General features: G+C 46.1%; 8 non-coding genes across 8 annotated transcripts; all 8 read right to left on the bottom strand.

Annotated features, from left to right (window-relative positions):
* Nucleotides 1-150: 150 nt before the first annotated feature.
* On the bottom strand, nucleotides 151-223 carry Trnak-cuu (transfer RNA lysine (anticodon CUU)). The gene has a single exon. It is a non-coding gene; the product is annotated as a tRNA-Lys (tRNA).
* A 1,445-nt stretch (nucleotides 224-1,668) lies between these two features.
* On the bottom strand, nucleotides 1,669-1,741 carry Trnak-cuu (transfer RNA lysine (anticodon CUU)). Its single transcript has one exon. It is a non-coding gene; the product is annotated as a tRNA-Lys (tRNA).
* A 6,003-nt stretch (nucleotides 1,742-7,744) lies between these two features.
* Trnak-cuu (transfer RNA lysine (anticodon CUU)) lies at nucleotides 7,745-7,817 on the bottom strand. Its single transcript has one exon. It is a non-coding gene; the product is annotated as a tRNA-Lys (tRNA).
* A 3,659-nt stretch (nucleotides 7,818-11,476) lies between these two features.
* Nucleotides 11,477-11,549, bottom strand: Trnak-cuu (transfer RNA lysine (anticodon CUU)). Its single transcript has one exon. It is a non-coding gene; the product is annotated as a tRNA-Lys (tRNA).
* Nucleotides 11,550-13,014: 1,465 nt separating this feature from the next.
* Trnak-cuu (transfer RNA lysine (anticodon CUU)) lies at nucleotides 13,015-13,087 on the bottom strand. The gene has a single exon. It is a non-coding gene; the product is annotated as a tRNA-Lys (tRNA).
* A 1,454-nt stretch (nucleotides 13,088-14,541) lies between these two features.
* On the bottom strand, nucleotides 14,542-14,614 carry Trnak-cuu (transfer RNA lysine (anticodon CUU)). Its single transcript has one exon. It is a non-coding gene; the product is annotated as a tRNA-Lys (tRNA).
* A 1,459-nt stretch (nucleotides 14,615-16,073) lies between these two features.
* Trnak-cuu (transfer RNA lysine (anticodon CUU)) lies at nucleotides 16,074-16,146 on the bottom strand. The gene has a single exon. It is a non-coding gene; the product is annotated as a tRNA-Lys (tRNA).
* Nucleotides 16,147-19,102: 2,956 nt separating this feature from the next.
* Nucleotides 19,103-19,175, bottom strand: Trnak-cuu (transfer RNA lysine (anticodon CUU)). Its single transcript has one exon. It is a non-coding gene; the product is annotated as a tRNA-Lys (tRNA).
* Between the last annotated feature and the right edge of the window lie 2,882 nt (nucleotides 19,176-22,057).

Raw genomic sequence — 22,057 nt, 5'->3', positions numbered from 1 at the left:
CACACATGTCTACAAAATCACCTTCACATTCAAATACAGTTTCCTTGTGACTGACAGAGACGTAGGCAAAGTTTAAAGTTGCTATTTCCATTACATCTCCTTAATCAGAAAAACGGTAATTTACATCTGCAGCGGAACAAAATTCCGCTCCGCCCAGCGTGTGGCTCGAACCCACGACCCTAGGATTAAGAGTCTGACGCTCTACCGACTGAGCTAGCCGGCTACCTCGGTGAATACCTGCCGGATAGCACGTCACACAGTACTCGTTTGGGTTGGGTGGTCCCATACAGAATCTCTCCATGCTGCCTAATGTTTTCCTAACGTCACACTCGTCACGTACTTCACTTTTATGTCATAATCATTTCTGAGAGGTAAAGAAATTGCATGGCAGCATGTAGAGCTAGTGGCGTCAAAATTAACACACATACTTTATGTGACTCAAAAGCCGAACGAGTTACCTTCCGACGTTGTTTTAGATGTGCAAGTGCCAGTCAAAACTCGCGGTGTCGACACTCTGCCGACCATTTCGCTAGTTAACACCGGTCTTGTTGTGTGTGTTTCAAGCTCAAGAGCATTTCCAAGCAAAAAATGGTCAACAGCAACATTCAGACGGTTTCGTACTGCTCAATTGCTACATTAAAACGGTATGTTTCTTTTTCAGAACTGGAAAAAAAAAACGAGCGTGACAACATTCAAACCTGTAATCATCAGATCCGAAGTCCGACGCCTTATCCATTAGGCCACATGGTCACTGACAACCAACCGTATCATGTATACGACTCATCTAGAAACGCTCACACCCCTGAGGATTTGTGTTTTTATTTTACACAGCCGCTGCCCCTTGCTCTTTCCCACCCATTCGTTAATTCAACGTCTTACGAGACCGACCAAATATAGACTGAGAAACAAGACCACACACTTTGTGCATTCGGAATCGAAGGCAGGGCGTCCCTCGCCGCATTTGCTACGGTGGCCATTTGCTAGTTCTGCAGAAGCGGCGGCGGCGGCGGCGACGACGACGACGACGACGACGACCGCGAGAGGCTCTGAGATATGTGAGAAATACATCTATAAAATGTAATTCAGACTGCCTCGTCCACTTTATGCTGTACCGCTTTGGCAAATGCTTTATCTGCGCCATTCGCCTTAATCACATCTAAGAGTAATTCTTAAAAAAAACGCCTTTCGCTAATTGTTCGTCATCACAGATACTGTTTGCTATACGGCCACGACGCGCAACTGATTTCCAAAATTCGTCTTTCTCCTGTGTGGGTGGAACGTCCGATGCCTGGTTTATTAGAGCACTGCTCTACCACTGAGGTAAAGAGGCGCGGCCTAGCGGTACTCTTGGGTACTTCGTCCTTACGGTCGTCTGCATCATCAGACTTCAGCTGACAACACTTCATATTACCGGCTAATATTTGCAGCTATGGCGACCCATTACTGCTTGGCTACACATCTGACACGTAACCGATGTGCTCTCCAAACAACAACACTTGCATTTCAGAACATGTCTTCCACACATGTCTACAAAATCACCTTCACATTCAAATAAAGTTTCCTTGTGACTGACAGAGACGTAGGCAAAGTTTAAAGTTGCTATTTCCATTACATCTCCTTAATCAGAAAAACGGTAATTTACATCTGCAGCGGAACAAAATTCCGTTCCGCCCAGCGTGTGGCTCGAACCCACGACCCTAGGATTAAGAGTCTGACGCTCTACCGACTGAGCTAGCCGGCTACCTCGGTGAATACCTGCCGGATAGCACGTCACACAGTACCCGTTTGGGTTGGGTGGTCCCATACAGAATCTCTCCATGCTGCCTAATGTTTTCCTAACGTCACACTCGTCACGTACTTCACTTTTATGTCATAATCATTTCTGAGAGGTAAAGAAATTGCATGACAGCATGCAGAGCTAGTGGCGTCAAAATTAACACACATACTTTATGTGACTCAAAAGCCGAACGAGTTACTTTCCGACGTTGTTTTAGATGTGCAAGTGCCAGTCAAAACTCGCGGTGTCGGTACTCTGCCGACCATTTCGCTAGTTAACATCGGTCTTGTTGTGTGTGTTTCACGCTCAAGAGCATTTTGAAGCAAAAAATGGTCAACAGCAACATTCAGACGGTTTCGTACTGCTCAATTGCTACATTAAAACGGTATGTTTCTTTTTCAGAACTGGAAAAAGACGAGCGTGACAACATTCGAACCTGTAATCATCAAATCCGAAGTCCGACGCCTTATCCATTAGGCCACATGGTCACTGACGACCAACCATATCATGTATACGACTCATCTCGAAACGCTCACACCCCTGAGGATTTGTGTTTTCGTTTTACACAGCCGCTGCCCCTTGCTCTTTCCCACCCATTCGTTACATTCAACCTCTTACGAGACCGACCAAATATAGACTGAGAAACAAGACCACACACTTTGTGCATTCGGAATCGAAGGCAGGGCGTCCCTCGCCGCATTTGCTACGATGGCCATTTGCTAGTTCTGCAGAAGCGGCGGCGGCGGCGACGACGACGACGACGACGACGACGACGCACGCGAGAGGCTCTGAGATATATGAGAAATACATCTATAAAATGTAATTCAGACTGCCTCGTCCCACTTTATGCTGTACCGCTTTGGCAAATGCTTTATCTGCGCCATTCGCCTTAATCACATCTGAGAGTAATTCTTAAAAAAAACGCCTGTCGCTAATTGTTCGTCATCACAGATACTGTTTGCTATACGGCCACGACGCGCAACTGATTTCCAAAATTCGTCTTTCTCCTGTGTGGATGGAACGTCCGATGCCTGGTTTATTAGAGCAGTGCTCTACCACTGAGGTAAAGAAGCGCGGCCTAGCGGTACTCTTGGGTACTTCGTCCTTACGGTTGTCTGCATCATCAGACTTCAGCTGACAACACTTCATATTACCGGCTAATATTTGCAGCTATGGCGACCCATTACTGCTTGGCTACACATCTGACACGTAACCGATGTGCTCTCCAAACAACAACACTTGCATTTCAGAACATGTCTTCCACACATGTCTACAAAATCACCTTCACATTCAAATACAGTTTCCTTGTGACTGACAGAGACGTAGGCAATGTTTAATGTTGCTATTTCCATTACATCTCCTTAATCAGAAAAACGGTAAATTACATCTGCAGCGGAACAAAATTCCGCTCCGCCCAGCCTGTGGCTCGAACCCACGACCCTAGGATTAAGAGTCTGACGCTCTACCGACTGAGCTAGCCGGCTACCTCGGTGAATACCTGCCGGATAGCACGTCACACAGTACTCGTTTGGGTTGGGTGGTCCCATACAGAATCTCTCCATGCTGCCTAATGTTTTCCTAACGTCACACTCGTCACGTACTTCACTTTTATGTCATAATCATTTCTGAGAGGTAAAGAAATTGCATGACAGCATGCAGAGCTAGTGGCGTCAAAATTAACACACATACTTTATGTGACTCAAAAGCCGAACGAGTTACTTTCCGACGTTGTTTTAGATGTGCAAGTGCCAGTCAAAACTCGCGGTGTCGGTACTCTGCCGACCATTTCGCTAGTTAACATCGGTCTTGTTGTGTGTGTTTCAAGCTCAAGAGCATTTTGAAGCAAAAAATGGTCAACAGCAACATTCAGACGGTTTCGTACTGCTCAATTGCTACATTAAAACGGTATGTTTCTTTTTCAGAACTGGAAAAAGACGAGCGTGACAACATTCGAACCTGTAATCATTAGATCCGAAGTCCGACGCCTTATCCATTAGGCCACATGGTCACTGACGACCAACTATATCATGTATACGACTCATCTCGAAACGCTCACACCCCTGAGGATTGGTGTTTTCGTTTTACACAGCCGCTGCCCCTTGCTCTTTCCCACCCATTCGTTACATTCAACCTCTTACGAGACCGACCAAATATAGACTGAGAAACAAGACCACACACTTTGTGCATTCGGAATCGAAGGCAGGGCGTCCCTCGCCGCATTTGCTACGATGGCCATTTGCTAGTTCTGCAGAAGCGGCGGCGGCGCCGGCGACGACGACGACGACGACGACGACCGCGAGAGGCTCTGAGATATGTGAGAAATACATCTATAAAATGTAATTCAGACTGCCTCGTCCCACTTCATGCTGTACCGCTTTGGCAAATGCTTTATCTGCGCCATTCGCCTTAATCACATCTGAGAGTAATTCTTAAAAAAAACGCCTGTCGCTAATTGTTCGTCATCACAGATACTGTTTGCTATACGGCCACGACGCGCAACTGATTTCCAAAATTCATCTTTCTCCTGTGTGGATGGAACGTCCGATGCCTGGTTTATTAGAGCAGTGCTCTACCACTGAGCTAAAGAGGCGCGGCCTAGCGGTACTCTTGGATACTTCGTCCTTACGGTCGTCTGCATCATCAGACTTCAGCTGACAACACTTCATATTACCGGCTAATATTTGCAGCTATGGCGACCCATTACAGCTTGGCTACACATCTGTCACGTAACCGATGTGCTCTCCAAACAACAACACTTGCATTTCAGAACATGTCTTCCACACACGTCTACAAAATCACCTTCACATTCAAATAAAGTTTCCTTGTGACTGACAGAGACGTAGGCAAAGTTTAAAGTTGCTATTTCCATTACATCTCCTTAATCAGAAAAACGGTAATTTACATCTGCAGCGGAACAAAATTCCGTTCCGCCCAGCGTGTGGCTCGAACCCACGACCCTAGGATTAAGAGTCTGACGCTCTACCGACTGAGCTAGCCGACTACCTCGGTGAATACCTGCCGGATAGCACGTCACACAGTACTCGTTTGGGTTGGGTGGTCCCATACAGAATCTCTCCATGCTGCCTAATGTTTTCCTAACGTCACACTCGTCACGTACTTCACTTTTATGTCATAATCATTTCTGAGAGGTAAAGAAATTGCATGACAGCATGCAGAGCTAGTGGCGTCAAAATTAACAGACATACTTTATGTGACTCAAAAGCTGAACGAGTTACTTTCCGACGTTGTTTTAGATGTGCAAGTGCCAGTCAAAACTCGCGGTGTCAGCACTCTGCCGACCATTTCGCTAGTTAACACCGGTCTTGTTGTGTGTGTTTCAAGCTCAAGAGCATTTCCAAGCAAAAAATGGTCAACAGCAACATTCAGACGGTTTCGTACTGCTCAATTGCTACATTAAAACGGTATGTTTCTTTTTCAGAACTGGAAAAAAACGAGCGTAACAACATTCGAACCCGTAATCATCAGATACGAAGTCCGACGCCTTATCCATTAGGCCACATGGTCACTAACGTCCGACTATATCATGTATACGACTCATCTCGAAACGCTCACACCCCTGAGGATTGGTGTTTTCGTTTTACACAGCTGCTGCCCCTTGCTCTTTCCCACCCATTCGTTACATTCAACCTCTTACGAGACCGACCAAATATAGACTGAGAAACAAGACCACACACTTTGTGCATTCGGAATCGAAGGCAGGGCGTCCCTCGCCGCATTTGCTACGATGGCCATTTGCTACTTCTGCAGAAGCGGCGGCGGCGACGACGACGACGACGACGACGACGACGACGACGACGACGACCGCGAGAGGCTCTGAGATATGTGAGAAATACATCTATATAATGTAATTCAGACTGCCTTGTCCCACTTTATGCTGTACCGCTTTGGCAAAAGCTTTATCTGCGCCATTCGCCTTAATCACATCTGAGAGTAATTCTTAAAAAAAAACGCCTTTCGCTTATTGTTCGTCATCACAGATACTGTTTGCTATACGGCCACGACGCACAACTGATTTCCAAAATTCATCTTTCTCCTGTGTGGATGGAACGTCCGATGCCTGGTTTATTAGAGCAGTGCTCTACCACTGAGCTAAAGAGGCGCGGCCTAGCGGTACTCTTGGGTACTTCGTCCTTACGGTCGTCTGCATCATCAGACTTCAGCTGACAACACTTCATATTACCGGCTAATATTTGCAGCTATGGCGACCCATTACAGCTTGGCTACACATCTGACACGTAACCGATGTGCTCTCCAAACAACAACACTTGCATTTCAGAACATGTCTTCCACACATGTCTACAAAATCACCTTCACATTCAAATAAAGTTTCCTTGTGACTGACAGAGACGTAGGCAAAGTTTAAAGTTGCTATTTCCATTACATCTCCTTAATCAGAAAAACGGTAATTTACATCTGCAGCGGAACAAAATTCCGTTCCGCCCAGCGTGTGGCTCGAACCCACGACCCTAGGATTAAGAGTCTGACGCTCTACCGACTGAGCTAGCCGACTACCTCGGTGAATACCTGCCGGATAGCACGTCACACAGTACTCGTTTGGGTTGGGTGGTCCCATACAGAATCTCTCCATGCTGCCTAATGTTATCCTAACGTCACACTCGTCACGTACTTCACCTTTATGTCATAATCATTTCTGAGAGGTAAAGAAATTGCATGACAGCATGCAGAGCTAGTGGCGTCAAAATTAACAGACACACTTTATGTGACTCAAAAGCTGAACGAGTTAGTTTCCGACGTTGTTTTAGATGTGCAAGTGCCAGTCAAAACTCGCGGTGTCGACACTCTGCCGACCATTTCGCTAGTTAACACCGGTCTTGTTGTGTGTGTTTCAAGCTCAAGAGCATTTCCAAGCAAAAAATGGTCAACAGCAACATTCAGACGGTTTCGTACTGCTCAATTGCTACATTAAAACGGTATGTTTCTTTTTCAGAACTGGAAAAAAACGAGCGTAACAACATTCGAACCCGTAATCATCAGATACGAAGTCCGACGCCTTATCCATTAGGCCACATGGTCACTGACGTCCGACTATATCATGTATACGACTCATCTCGAAACGCTCACACCCCTGAGGATTGGTGTTTTCGTTTTACACAGCTGCTGCCCCTTGCTCTTTCCCACCCATTCGTTACATTTAACCTCTTACGAAACCGACCAAATATAGACTGAGAAACAAGACCACACACTTTGTGCATTCGGAATCGAAGGCAGGGCGTCCCTCGCCGCATTTGCTACGATGGCCATTTGCTACTTCTGCAGAAGCGGCGGCGGCGACGACGACGACGACGACGACCGCGAGAGGCTCTGAGATATGTGAGAAATACATCTATATAATGTAATTCAGACTGCCTTGTCCCACTTTATGCTGTACCGCTTTGGCAAAAGCTTTATCTGCGCCATTCGCCTTAATCACATCTGAGAGTAATTCTTAAAAAAAAACACCTTTCGCTTATTGTTCGTCATCACAGATACTGTTTGCTATACGGCCACGACGCACAACTGATTTCCAAAATTCATCTTTCTCCTGTGTGGATGGAACGTCCGATGCCTGGTTTATTAGAGCAGTGCTCTACCACTGAGGTAAAGAGGCGCTTCCTAGCGGTACTCTTGGGTACTTCGTCCTTACGGTCGTCTGCATCATCAGACTTCAGCTGACAACACTTCATATTACCGGCTAATATTTGCAGCTATGGCGACCCATTACAGCTTGGCTACACATCTGACACGTAACCGATGTGCTCTCCAAACAACAACACTTGCATTTCAGAACATGTCTTCCACACATGTCTACAAAATCACCTTCACATTCAAATAAAGTTTCCTTGTGACTGACAGAGACGTAGGCAAAGTTTAAAGTTGCTATTTCCATTACATCTCCTTAATCAGAAAAACGGTAATTTACATCTGCAGCGGAACAAAATTCCGTTCCGCCCAGCGTGTGGCTCGAACCCACGACCCTAGGATTAAGAGTCTGACGCTCTACCGACTGAGCTAGCCGGCTACCTCGGTGAACACCTTCCGGATAGCACGTCACACAGTACTCGTTTGGGTTGGGTGGTCCCATACAGAATCTCTCCATGCTGCCTAATGTTTTCCTAACGTCACACTCGTCACGTACTTCACTTTTATGTCATAATCATTTCTGAGAGGTAAAGAAATTGCATGACAGCATGCAGAGCTAGTGGCGTCAAAATTAACACACATACTTTATGTGACTCAAAAGCCGAACGAGTTACTTTCCGACGTTGTTTTAGATGTGCAAGTGCCAGTCAAAACTCGCGGTGTCGGTACTCTGCCGACCATTTCGCTAGTTAACACCGGTCTTGTTGTGTGTGTTTCAAGCTCAAGAGCATTTTGAAGCAAAAAATGGTCAACAGCAACATTCAGACGGTTTCGTACTGCTCAATTGCTACATTAAAACGGTATGTTTCTTTTTCAGAACTGGAAAAAAACGAGCGTGACAACATTCGAACCTGTAATCATCAGATCCGAAGTCCGACGCCTTATCCATTAGGCCACATGGTCACTGACGAACAACTATATCATGTATACGACTCATCTCGAAACGCTCATACCCCTGAGGATTGGTGTTTTCGTTTTACACAGCCGCTGCCCCTTGCTCTTTCCCACCCATTCGTTACATTCAACCTCTTACGAGACCGACCAAATATAGACTGAGAAACAAGACCACACACTTTGTGCATTCGGAATCGAAGGCAGGGCGTCCCTCGCCGCATTTGCTACGATGGCCATTTGCTAGTTCTGCAGAAGCGGCGGCGGCGCCGGCGACGACGACGACGACGACGACGACGACCGCGAGAGGCTCTGAGATATGTGAGAAATACATCTATAAAATGTAATTCAGACTGCCTCGTCCCACTTTATGCTGTACCGCTTTGGCAAATGCTTTATCTGCGCCATTCGCCTTAATCACATCTGAGAGTAATTCTTAAAAAAAACGCCTGTCGCTAATTGTTCGTCATCACAGATACTGTTTGCTATACGGCCACGACGCGCAACTGATTTCCAAAATTCATCTTTCTCCTGTGTGGATGGAACGTCCGATGCCTGGTTTATTAGAGCAGTGCTCTACCACTGAGCTAAAGAGGCGCGGCCTAGCGGTACTCTTGGACACTTCGTCCTTACGGTCGTCTGCATCATCAGACTTCAGCTGACAACACTTCATATTACCGGCTAATATTTGCAGCTATGGCGACCCATTACAGCTTGGCTACACATCTGACACGTAACCGATGTGCTCTCCAAACAACAACACTTGCATTTCAGAACATGTCTTCCACACACGTCTACAAAATCACCTTCACATTCAAATAAAGTTTCCTTGTGACTGACAGAGACGTAGGCAAAGTTTAAAGTTGCTATTTCCATTACATCTCCTTAATCAGAAAAACGGTAATTTACATCTGCAGCGGAACAAAATTCCGTTCCGCCCAGCGTGTGGCTCGAACCCACGACCCTAGGATTAAGAGTCTGACGCTCTACCGACTGAGCTAGCCGACTACCTCGGTGAATACCTGCCGGATAGCACGTCACACAGTACTCGTTTCGGTTGGGTGGTCCCATACAGAATCTCTCCATGCTGCCTAATGTTATCCTAACGTCACACTCGTCACGTACTTCACTTTTATGTCATAATCATTTCTGAGAGGTAAAGAAATTGCATGACAGCATGCAGAGCTAGTGGCGTCAAAATTAACAGACATACTTTATGTGACTCAAAAGCTGAACGAGTTACTTTCCTACGTTGTTTTAGATGTGCAAGTGCCAGTCAAAACTCGCGGTGTCAGCACTCTGCCGACCATTTCGCTAGTTAACACCGGTCTTGTTGTGTGTGTTTCAAGCTCAAGAGCATTTCCAAGCAAAAAATGGTCAACAGCAACATTCAGACGGTTTCGTACTGCTCAATTGCTACATTAAAACGGTATGTTTCTTTTTCAGAACTGGAAAAAAACGAGCGTAACAACATTCGAACCCGTAATCATCAGATACGAAGTCCGACGCCTTATCCATTAGGCCACATGGTCACTGACGTCCGACTATATCATGTATACGACTCATCTCGAAACGCTCACACCCCTGAGGATTGGTGTTTTCGTTTTACACAGCTGCTGCCCCTTGCTCTTTCCCACCCATTCGTTACATTCAACCTCTTACGAGACCGACCAAATATAGACTGAGAAACAAGACCACACACTTTGTGCATTCGGAATCGAAGGCAGGGCGTCCCTCGCCGCATTTGCTACGATGGCCATTTGCTACTTCTGCAGAAGCGGCGGCGGCGACGACGACGACGACGACGACGACGACCGCGAGAGGCTCTGAGATATGTGAGAAATACATCTATATAATGTAATTCAGACTGCCTTGTCCCACTTTATGCTGTACCGCTTTGGCAAAAGCTTTATCTGCGCCATTCGCCTTAATCACATCTGAGAGTAATTCTTAAAAAAAAACGCCTTTCGCTTATTGTTCGTCATCACAGATACTGTTTGCTATACGGCCACGACGCACAACTGATTTCCAAAATTCATCTTTCTCCTGTGTGGATGGAACGTCCGATGCCTGGTTTATTAGAGCAGTGCTCTACCACTGAGGTAAAGAGGCGCTTCCTAGCGGTACTCTTGGGTACTTCGTCCTTACGGTCGTCTGCATCATCAGACTTCAGCTGACAACACTTCATATTACCGGCTAATATTTGCAGCTATGGCGACCCATTACAGCTTGGCTACACATCTGACACGTAACCGATGTGCTCTCCAAACAACAACACTTGCATTTCAGAACATGTCTTCCACACATGTCTACAAAATCACCTTCACATTCAAATAAAGTTTCCTTGTGACTGACAGAGACGTAGGCAAAGTTTAAAGTTGCTATTTCCATTACATCTCCTTAATCAGAAAAACGGTAATTTACATCTGCAGCGGAACAAAATTCCGTTCCGCCCAGCGTGTGGCTCGAACCCACGACCCTAGGATTAAGAGTCTGACGCTCTACCGACTGAGCTAGCCGACTACCTCGGTGAATACCTGCCGGATAGCACGTCACACAGTACTCGTTTGGGTTGGGTGGTCCCATACAGAATCTCTCCATGCTGCCTAATGTTTTCCTAACGTCACACTCGTCACGTACTTCACTTTTATGTCATAATCATTTCTGAGAGGTAAAGAAATTGCATGACAGCATGCAGAGCTAGTGGCGTCAAAATTAACAGACATACTTTATGTGACTCAAAAGCTGAACGAGTTAGTTTCCGACGTTGTTTTAGATGTGCAAGTGCCAGTCAAAACTCGCGGTGTCGGCACTCTGCCGACCATTTCGCTAGTTAACACCGGTCTTGTTGTGTGTGTTTCAAGCTCAAGAGCATTTCCAAGCAAAAAATGGTCAACAGCAACATTCAGACGGTTTCGTACTGCTCAATTGCTACATTAAAACGGTATGTTTCTTTTTCAGAACTGGAAAAAAACGAGCGTGACAACATTCGAACCCGTAATCATCAGATCCGAAGTCCGACGCCTTATCCATTAGGCCACATGGTCACTGAAAATTCATCTTTCTCCTGTGTGGATGGAACGTCCGATGCCTGGTTTATTAGAGCAGTGCTCTACCACTGAGCTAAAGAGGCGCAAAATTCCGGTCCGCCCAGCGTGTGGCTCGAACCCACGACCCTAGGATTAAGAGTCTGACGCTCTACCGACTGAGCTAGCCGGCTACCTCACTGAGCTAGCTGACTACCTCGGTGAATACCTGCCGGATAGCACGTCACACAGTACTCGTTTGGGTTGGGTGGTCCCATACAGAATCTCTCCATACTGCCTAATGTTTTCCTAACGTCACACTCGTCACGTACTTCACTTTTACGTCATAATCATTTCTGAGAGGTAAAGAAATTGCGTGACAGCATGCAGAGCTAGTGGCGACAAATTTAACACACATACTTTATGTGACTCAAAAGCCGAACGAGTTACTTTCCGACGTTGTTTTAGATGTGCAAGTGCCAGTCAAAACTCGCGGTGTCGGCACTCTGCCGACCATTTCGCTAGTTAACACCGGTCTTGTTGTGTGTGTTTCAAGCTCAAGAGCATTTCCAAGCAAAAAATGGTCAACAGCAACATTCAGACGGTTTCGTACTGCTCAATTGCTCCATTAAAACGGTATGTTTCTTTTTCAGAACTGGAAAAAAACGAGCGTGACAACATTCGAACCCGTAATCATCAGATCCAAAGTCCGACGCCTTATCCATTATTCCACATGGTCACTGACGTCCGACTATATCATGTATACGACTCATCTCGAAACGCTCACACCCCTGAGGATTGGTGTTTTCGTTTTACACAGCCGCTGCCCCTTGCTCTTTCCCACCCATTCGTTACATTTAACCTCTTACGAGACCGACCAAATATAGACTGAGAAACAAGACCACACACTTTGTGCATTCGGAATCGAAGGCAGGGCGTCCCTCGCCCATTTGCTACGATGGCCATTTGCTACTTCTGCAGAAGCGGCGGCGGCGACGACGACGACGACGACGACGACGACGACCGCGAGAGGCTCTGAGATATGTGAGAAATACATCTATAAAATGTAATTCAGACTGCCTTGTCCCACTTTCTGCTGTATCGCTTTGGCAAAAGCATTATCTGCGCCATTCGCCTTAATCACATCTGAGAGTAATTCTTAAAAAAAAACGCCTTTCGCTTATTGTTCGTCATCACAGATACTGTTTGCTATACGGCCACGACGCACAACTGATTTCCAAAATTCATCTTTCTCCTGTGTGGATGGAACGTCCGATGCCTGGTTTATTAGAGCAGTGCTCTACCACTGAGCTAAAGAGGCGCGGCCTAGCGGTACTCTTGGGTACTTCGTCCTTACGGTCGTCTGCATCATCAGACTTCAGCTGACAACACTTCATATTACCGGCTAATATTTGCAGCTATGCCGAACCATTACTGCTTGGCTACACATCTGACACGTAACCGATGTGCTCTCCAAACAACAACACTTGCATTTCACAACATGTCTTCCACACATGTCTACAAAATCACCTTCACATTCAAATAAAGTTTCCTTGTGACTGACAGAGACGTAGGCAAAGTTTAAAGTTGCTATTTCCATTACATCTCCTTAATCAGAAAAACGGTAATTTACTTCTGCAGCAGAACAAAATTCCGTTCCGCCCAGCGTGTGGCTCGAACCCACGACCCTAGGATTAAGAGTCTGACGCTCTACCGACTGAGCTAGCCGGCTACATCGGTGAATACCTGCCGGATAGCACGTCACACAGTACTCGTTTGGGTTGGGTGGTCCCATACAGAATCTCTCCATGCTGCCTAATGTTTTCCTAACGTCACACTCGTCACGTACTTCACTTTTATGTCATAATCATTTCTGAGAGGTAAAGAAATTGCATGACAGCATGCAGAGCTAGTGGCGTCAAAATTAACACACATACTTTATGTGACTCAAAAGCCGAACGAGTTACTTTCCGACGTTGTTTTAGATGTGCAAGTGCCAGTCAAAACTCGCGGTGTCGGCACTCTGCCGACCATTTCGCTAGTTAACACCGGTCTTGTTGTGTGTGTTTCAAGCTCAAGAGCATTTCCAAGCAAAAAATGGTCAACAGCAACATTCAGACGGTTTCGTACTGCTCAATGGCTACATTAAAACGGTATGTTTCTTTTTCAGAACTGGAAAAAAAAAACGAGCGTGACAACATTCGAACCTGTAATCATCAGATCCGAAGTACGACGCCTTATCCATTAGGACACATGGTCACTGACGACCAACTATATCATGTATACGACTCATCTCGAAACGCTCACACCCCTGAGGATTGGTGTTTTCGTTTTACACAGCCGCTGCCCCTTGCTCTTTCCCACCCATTCGTTACATTCAACCTCTTACGAGATAGACCAAATATAGACTGAGAAACAAGACCACACACTTTGTGCATTCGGAATCGAAGGCAGGGCGTCCCTCGCCGCATTTGCTACGATGGCCATTTGCTAGTTCTGCAGAAGCGGCGGCGGCGACGACGACGACGACGACGACGACGACGACGACGACCGCGAGAGGCTCTGAGATATGTGAGAAATACATCTATAAAATGTAATTCAGACTGCCTCGTCCCACTTTATGCTGTACCGCTTTGGCAAATGCTTTATCTGCGCCATTCGCCTTAATCACATCTGAGAGTAATTCTTAAAAAAAACGCCTGTCGCTAATTGTTCGTAATCACAGATACTGTTTGCTATACGGCCACGACGCGCAACTGATTTCCAAAATTCATCTTTCTCCTGTGTGGATGGAACGTCCGATGCCTGGTTTATTAGAGCAGTGCTCTACCACTGAGCTAAAGAGGCGCGGCCTAGCGGTACTCTTGGGTACTTCGTCCTTACGGTCGTCTGCATCATCAGACTTCAGCTGACAACAGTTCATATTACCGGCTAATATTTGCAGCTATGGCGACCCATTACTGCTTGGCTACACATCTGACACGTAACCGATGTGCTCTCCAAACAACAACACTTGCATTTCAGAACATGTCTTCCACACATGTCTACAAAATCACCTTCACATTCAAATACAGTTTCCTTGTGACTGACAGAGACGTAGGAAAAAGTTTAAAGTTGCTACTTCCATTGCATCTCCTTAATCAGAAAAACGGTAATTTACATCTGCAGCGGAACAAAATTCCGTTCCGCCCAGCGTGTGGCTCGAACCCACAACCCTAGGATTAAGAGTCTGACGCTCTACCGACTGAGCTAGCCGGCTACCTCGGTGAACACCTTCCGGATAGCACGTCACACAGTACTCGTTTGGGTTGGGTGGTCCCATACAGAATCTCTTCATGCTGCCTAATGTTTTCCTAACGTCACACTCGTCACGTACTTCACTTTTATGTCATAATCATTTCTGAGAGGTAAAGAAATTGCATGACAGCATGCAGAGCTAGTGGCGTCAAAATTAACACACATACTTTATGTGACTCAAAAGCCAAACGAGTTACTTTCCGACGTTGTTTTAGATGTGCAAGTGCCAGTCAAAACTCGCGGTGTCGGCACTCTGCCGACCATTTCGCTAGTTAACACCGGTCTTGTTGTGTGTGTTTCAAGCTCAAGAGCATTTCCAAGCAAAAAATGGTCAACAGCAACATTCAGACGGTTTCGTACTGCTCAATTGCTACATTAAAACGGTATGTTTCTTTTTTAGAACTGGAAAAAAACGAGCGTGACAACATTCGAACCTGTAATCCTCAGATCCGAAGTCCGACGCCTTATCCATTAGGCAAGATGGTCACTGACGACCAACCGTATCATGTATCCGACTCATCTCGAAACGCTCACACCCCTGAGGATTTGTGTTTTCGTTTTACACAGCCGCTGCCCCTTGCTCTTTCCCACCCATTCGTTACATTCAACCTCTTACGAGACCGACCAAATATAGACTAAGAAACAAGACCACACACTTTGTGCATTCGGAATCGAAGGCAGGGCGTCCCTCGCCGCATTTGCTACGATGGCCATTTGCTACTTCTGCAGAAGCGGCGGTGGCGACGACGACGACGACGACGACGACGACGACGACGACGACGACGACCGCGAGTGGCTCTGAGATATGTGAGAAATACATCTATAAAATGTAATTCAGACTGCCTCGTCCCACTTTATGCTGTACCGCTTTGGCAAATGCTTTATCTGCGCCATTCGCCTTAATCACATCAGAAAGTATTTCTTAAAAAAAACGCCTGTCGCTAATTGTTCGTCATCACTGATACTGTTTGCTATACGGCCACGACGCGCAACTGATTTCCAAAATTCATCTTTCTCCTGTGTGGATGGAACGTCCGATGCCTGGTTTATTAGAGCAATGCTCTACCACTGAGCTAAAGAGGCGCGGCCTAGCGGTACTCTTGGGTACTTCGTCCTTATGGTCGTCTGCATCATCAGACTTCAGCTGACAACACTTCATACTACCGGCTAATATTTGCAGCTATGGCGACCCATTACTGCTTGGCTACACATCTGACACGTAACCGATGTGCTCTCCAAACAACAACACTTGCATTTCAGAACATGTCTTCCACACATGTCTACAAAATCACCTTCACATTCAAATACAGTTTCCTTGTGACTGACAGAGACGTAGGCAAAGTTTAAAGTTGCTATTTCCATTACATCTCCTTAAACAGAAAAACGGTAATTTACATCTGCAGCGGAACGAAATTCCGCTTCGCCCAGCGTGTGGGTCGAACCCACGACCCTAGGATTAAGAGTCTGACGCTCTACCGACTGAGCTAGCCGGCTACCTCGGTGAATACCTGCCGGATAGCACGTCACACAGTACTCGTTTGGGTTGGGTGGTCCCATACAGAATCTCTCCATGCTGCCTAATGTTTTCCTAACGTCACACTCGTCACGTACTTCACTTTTATGTCATAATCATTTCTGAGAGGTAAAGAAATTGCATGACAGCATGCAGAGCTAGTGGCGTCAAAATTAACACACATACTTTATGTGACTCAAAAGCCGAACGAGTTACTTTCCGACGTTGTTTTAGATGTGCAAGTGCCAGTCAAAACTCGCGGTGTCGGCACTCTGCCGACCATTTCGCTAGTCAACACCGGTCTTGTTGTGTGTGTTTCAAGCTCAAGACCATTTCCAAGCAAAAAATGGTCAACAGCAACATTCAGACGGTTTCGTACTGCTCAATTGCTACATTAAAACGGTATGTTTCTTTTTCAGAACTGGAAAAAAACGAGCGTGACAACATTCGAATCTGTAATCATCAGATCCGAAGTCCGACGCCTTATCCATTAGGCCACATGGTCACTGACGACGAACCATATCATGTATACGACTCATCTCGAAACGCTCACACCCCTGAGGATTTGTGTTTTCGTTTTACACAGCCGCTGCCCCTTGCTCTTTCCCACCCATTCGTTACATTCAACCTCTTACGAGACCGACCAAATATAGACTAAGAAACAAGACCACACACTTTGTGCATTCGGAATCGAAGGCAGGGCGTCCCTCGCCGCATTTGCTACGATGGCCATTTGCTACTTCTGCAGAAGCGGCGGCGGCGACAACGACGACGACGACGACGACGACGACCGCGAGTGGCTCTGAGATATGTGAGAAATACATCTATAAAATGTAATTCAGACTGCCTCGTCCCACTTTATGCTGTACCGCTTTGGCAAATGCTTTATCTGCGCCATTCGCCTTAATCACATCTGAGAGTAATTCTTAAAAAAAAACGCCTGTCGCTAATTGTTCGTCATCACAGATACTGTTTGCTATACGGCCACGACGCGCAACTGATTTCCAAAATTCATCTTTCTCATGCGTGGATGGAACGTCCGATGCCTGGTTTATTAGAGCAGTGCTCTACCACTGAGCTAAAGAGGCGCGGCCTACCGGTACTCTTGGGTACTTCGTCCTTACGGTCGTCTGCATCATCAGACTTCAGCTGACAACACTTCATATTACCGGCTAATATTTGCAGCTATGGCGACCCATTACTGCTTGGCTACACATCTGACTCGTAACCGATGTGCTCTCCAAACAACAACACTTGCATTACAGAACATGTCTTCCACACATGTCTACAAAATCACCTTCACATTCAAATACAGTTTCCTTGTGACTGACAGAGACGTAGGCAAAGTTTAAAGTTGCTATTTCCATTACATCTCCTTAATCAGAAAAACGGTAATTAACATCTGCAGCGGTACAAAATTCCGCTCCGCCCAGCGTGTGGCTCGAACCCACGACCCTAGGATTAAGAGTCTGACGCTCTACCGACTGAGCTAGTCGGCTACCTCGGTAAATACCTGCCGGATAGCACGTCACACAGTACTCGTTTGGGTTGGGTGGTCCCATACAGAATCTCTCCATGCTGCCTAATGTTTTCCAAACGTCACACTCGTCACGTACTTCACTTTTATGTCATAATCATTTCTGAGAGGTAAAGAAATTGCATGACAGCATGCAGAGCTAGTGGCGTCAAAATTAACACACATACTTTATGTGACTCAAAAGCCGAACGAGTTACTTTCCGACGTTGTTTTAGATGTGCAAGTGCCAGTCAAAACTCGCGGTGTCGGCACTCTGCCGACCATTTCGCTAGTTAACACCGGTCTTGTTGTGTGTGTTTCAAGCTCAAGAGCATTTCGAAGCAAAAAATGGTCAACAGCAACATTCAGACGGTTTCGTACTGCTCAATTGCTACATTAAAACGGTATGTTTCTTTTTCAGAACTGGAAAAAAAGAGCGTGACAACACTCGAATCTGTAATCATCAGATCCGAAGTCCGACGCCTTATCCATTAGGCCACATGGTCACTGACGACCAACCATATCATGTATACGACTCATTTCAAAACGCTCACACCCCTGAGGATTTGTGTTTTCGTTTTACACAGCCGCTGCCCCTTGCTCTTTCCCACCCATTCGTTACATTCAACCTCTTACGAGACTGACCAAATATAGACTGAGAAACAAGACCACACACTTTGTGCATTCGGAATCGAAGGCAGGGCGCATTTGCTACGATGGCCATTTGCTACTTCTGCAGAAGCGGCGGCGGCGACGACGACGACGACGACGACGACGACGACGACGACGACGACCGCGAGTGGCTCTGAGATATGTGAGAAATACATCTATAAAATGTAATTCAGACTGCCTTGTCCCACTTTATGCTGTACCGCTTTGGCAAATGCTTTATCTGCGCCATTCGCTTTAATCACATCTGAGAGTAATTCTTAAAAAAAACGCCTGTCGCTAATTGTTCGTCATCACAGATACTGTTTGCTATACGGCCACGACGCGCAACTGATTTCCAAAATTCATCTTTCTCATGTGTGGATGGAACGTCCGATGCCTGGTTTATTAGAGCAGTGCTCTACCACTGAGCTAAAGAGGCGCGGCCTAGCGGTACTCTTCGTCCTTACGGTCGTCTGCATCATCAGACTTCAGCTGACAACACTTCATATTACCGGCTAATATTTGCAGCTATGGCGACCCATTACTGCTTGGCTACACATCTGACTCGTAACCGATGTGCTCTCCAAACAACAACACTTGCATTACAGAACATGTCTTCCACACATGTCTACAAAATCACCTTCACATTCAAATAAAGTTTCCTTGTGACTGACAGAGACGTAGGAAAAAGTTTAAAGTTGCTACTTCCATTGCATCTCCTTAATCAGAAAAACGGTAATTTACATCTGCAGCGGAACAAAATTCCGTTCCGCCCAGCGTGTGGCTCGAACCCACAACCCTAGGATTAAGAGTCTGACGCTCTACCGACTGAGCTAGCCGGCTACCTCGGTGAACACCTTCCGGATAGCACGTCACACAGTACTCGTTTGGGTTGGGTGGTCCCATACAGAATCTCTCCATGCTGCCTAATGTTTTCCTAACGTCACACTCGTCACGTACTTCACTTTTATGTCATAATCATTTCTGAGAGGTAAAGAAATTGCATGACAGCATGCAGAGCTAGTGGCGTCAAAATTAACACACATACTTTATGTGACTCAAAAGCCAAACGAGTTACTTTCCGACGTTGTTTTAGATGTGCAAGTGCCAGTCAAAACTCGCGGTGTCGGCACTCTGCCGACCATTTCGCTAGTTAACACCGGTCTTGTTGTGTGTGTTTCAAGCTCAAGAGCATTTCCAAGCAAAAAATGGTCAACAGCAACATTCAGACGGTTTCGTACTGCTCAATTGCTACATTAAAACGGTATGTTTCTTTTTTAGAACTGGAAAAAAACGAGCGTGACAACATTCGAACCTGTAATCCTCAGATCCGAAGTCCGACGCCTTATCCATTAGGCAACATGGTCACTGACGACCAACCGTATCATGTATCCGACTCATCTCGAAACGCTCACACCCCTGAGGATTTGTGTTTTCGTTTTACACAGCCGCTGCCCCTTGCTCTTTCCCACCCATTCGTTACATTCAACCTCTTACGAGACTGACCAAATATAGACTGAGAAACAAGACCACACACTTTGTGCATTCGGAATCGAAGGCAGGGCGTCCCTCGCCGCATTTGCTACGATGGCCATTTGCTACATCTGCAGAAGCGGCGGCGGCGACGACGACGACGACGACGACGACCGCGAGTGGCTCTGAGATATGTGAGAAATACATCTATAAAATGTAATTCAGACTGCCTTGTCCCACTTTATGCTGTACCGCTTTGGCAAATGCTTTATCTGCGCCATTCGCTTTAATCACATCTGAGAGTAATTCTTAAAAAAAACGCCTGTCGCTAATTGTTCGTCATCACAGATACTGTTTGCTATACGGCCACGACGCGCAACTGATTTCCAAAATTCATCTTTCTCATGTGTGGATGGAACGTCCGATGCCTGGTTTATTAGAGCAGTGCTCTACCACTGAGCTAAAGAGGCGCGGCCTAGCGGTACTCTTGGGTACTTCGTCCTTACGGTCGTCTGCATCATCAGACTTCAGCTGACAACACTTCATATTACCGGCTAATATTTGCAGCTATGGCGACCCATTACTGCTTGGCTACACATCTGACTCGTAACCGATGTGCTCTCCAAACAACAACACTTGCATTACAGAACATGTCTTCCACACATGTCTACAAAATCACCTTCACATTCAAATACAGTTTCCTTGTGACTGACAGAGACGTAGGCAAAGTTTAAAGTTGCTATTTCCATTACATCTCCTTAATCAGAAAAACGGTAATTTACGTCTGCAGCGGTACAAAGTTCCGCTCCGCCCAGCGTGTGGCTCGAACCCATGACCCTAGGATTAAGAGTCTGACGCTCTACCGACTGAGCTAGCCGGCTACCTCGGTGAATACCTGCCGGATAGCACGTCACACAGTACTCGTTTGGGTTGGGTGGTCCCATACAGAATCTCCCCATGCTGCCTAATGTTTTCCAAACGTCACAATCGTCACGTACTTCACTTTTATGTCATAATCAATTCTGAGAGGTAAAGAAATTGCATGACAGCATGCAGAGCTAGTGGCGTCAAAATTAACACACATACTTTATGTGACTCAAAAGCCGAACGAGTTACTTTCCGACGTTGTTTTAGATGTGCAAGTGCCAGTCAAAACTCGCGGTGTCGGCACTCTGCCGACCATTTCGCTAGTTAACACCGGTCTTGTTGTGTGTGTTTCAAGCTCAAGAGCATTTCCAAGCAAAAAATGGTCAACAGCAACATTCAGACGGTTTCGTACTGCTCAATTGCTACATTAAAACGGTATGTTTCTTTTTCAGAACTGGAAAAAAAGAGCGTGACAACACTCGAATCTGTAATCATCAGATCCGAAGTCCGACGCCTTATCCATTAGGCCACATGGTCACTGACGACCAACCATATCATGTATACGACTCATTTCAAAACGCTCACACCCCTGAGGATTTGTGTTTTCGTTTTACACAGCCGCTGCCCCTTGCTCTTTCCCACCCATTCGTTACATTCAACCTCTTACGAGACTGACCAAATATAGACTGAGAAACAAGACCACACACTTTGTGCATTCGGAATCGAAGGCAGGGCGTCCCTCGCCGCATTTGCTACGATGGCCATTTGCTACTTCTGCAGAAGCGACGACGACGACGACGACGACGACGACGACGACGACGACGACCGCGAGTGGCTCTGAGATATGTGAGAAATACATCTATAAAATGTAATTCAGACTGCCTTGTCCCACTTTATGCTGTACCGCCTTGGGAAATGCTTTATCTGCGCCATTCGCCTTAATCACATCTGAGAGTAATTCTTAAAAAAAACGCCTGTCACTAATTGTTCGTCATCACAGATACTGTTTGCTATACGGCCACGACGCGCAACTGATTTTTAAAATTCATCTTTCTCATGTGTGGATGGAACGTCCGATGCCTGGTTTATTAGAGCAGTGCTCTACCACTGAGCTAAAGAGGCGCGGCCTAGCGGTACTCTTGGGTACTTCGTCCTTACAGTCGTCTGCATCATCAGACTTCAGCTGACAACACTTCATATTACCGGCTAATATTTGCAGCTATGGCGACCCATTACTGCTTGGCTACACATCTGACTCGTAACCGATGTGCTCTCCAAACAACAACACTTGCATTACAGAACATGTCTTCCACACATTTCTACAAAATCACCTTCACATTAAATACAGTTTCCTTGTGACTGACAGAGACGTAGGCAAAGTTTAA

The sequence above is a fragment of the Schistocerca gregaria genome, chromosome 7 (assembly GCF_023897955.1).
Source record: "Schistocerca gregaria isolate iqSchGreg1 chromosome 7, iqSchGreg1.2, whole genome shotgun sequence".
NCBI lineage: Eukaryota > Metazoa > Arthropoda > Insecta > Orthoptera > Acrididae > Schistocerca > Schistocerca gregaria.
This window is presented reverse-complemented; position numbering and strand designations above follow the sequence as displayed.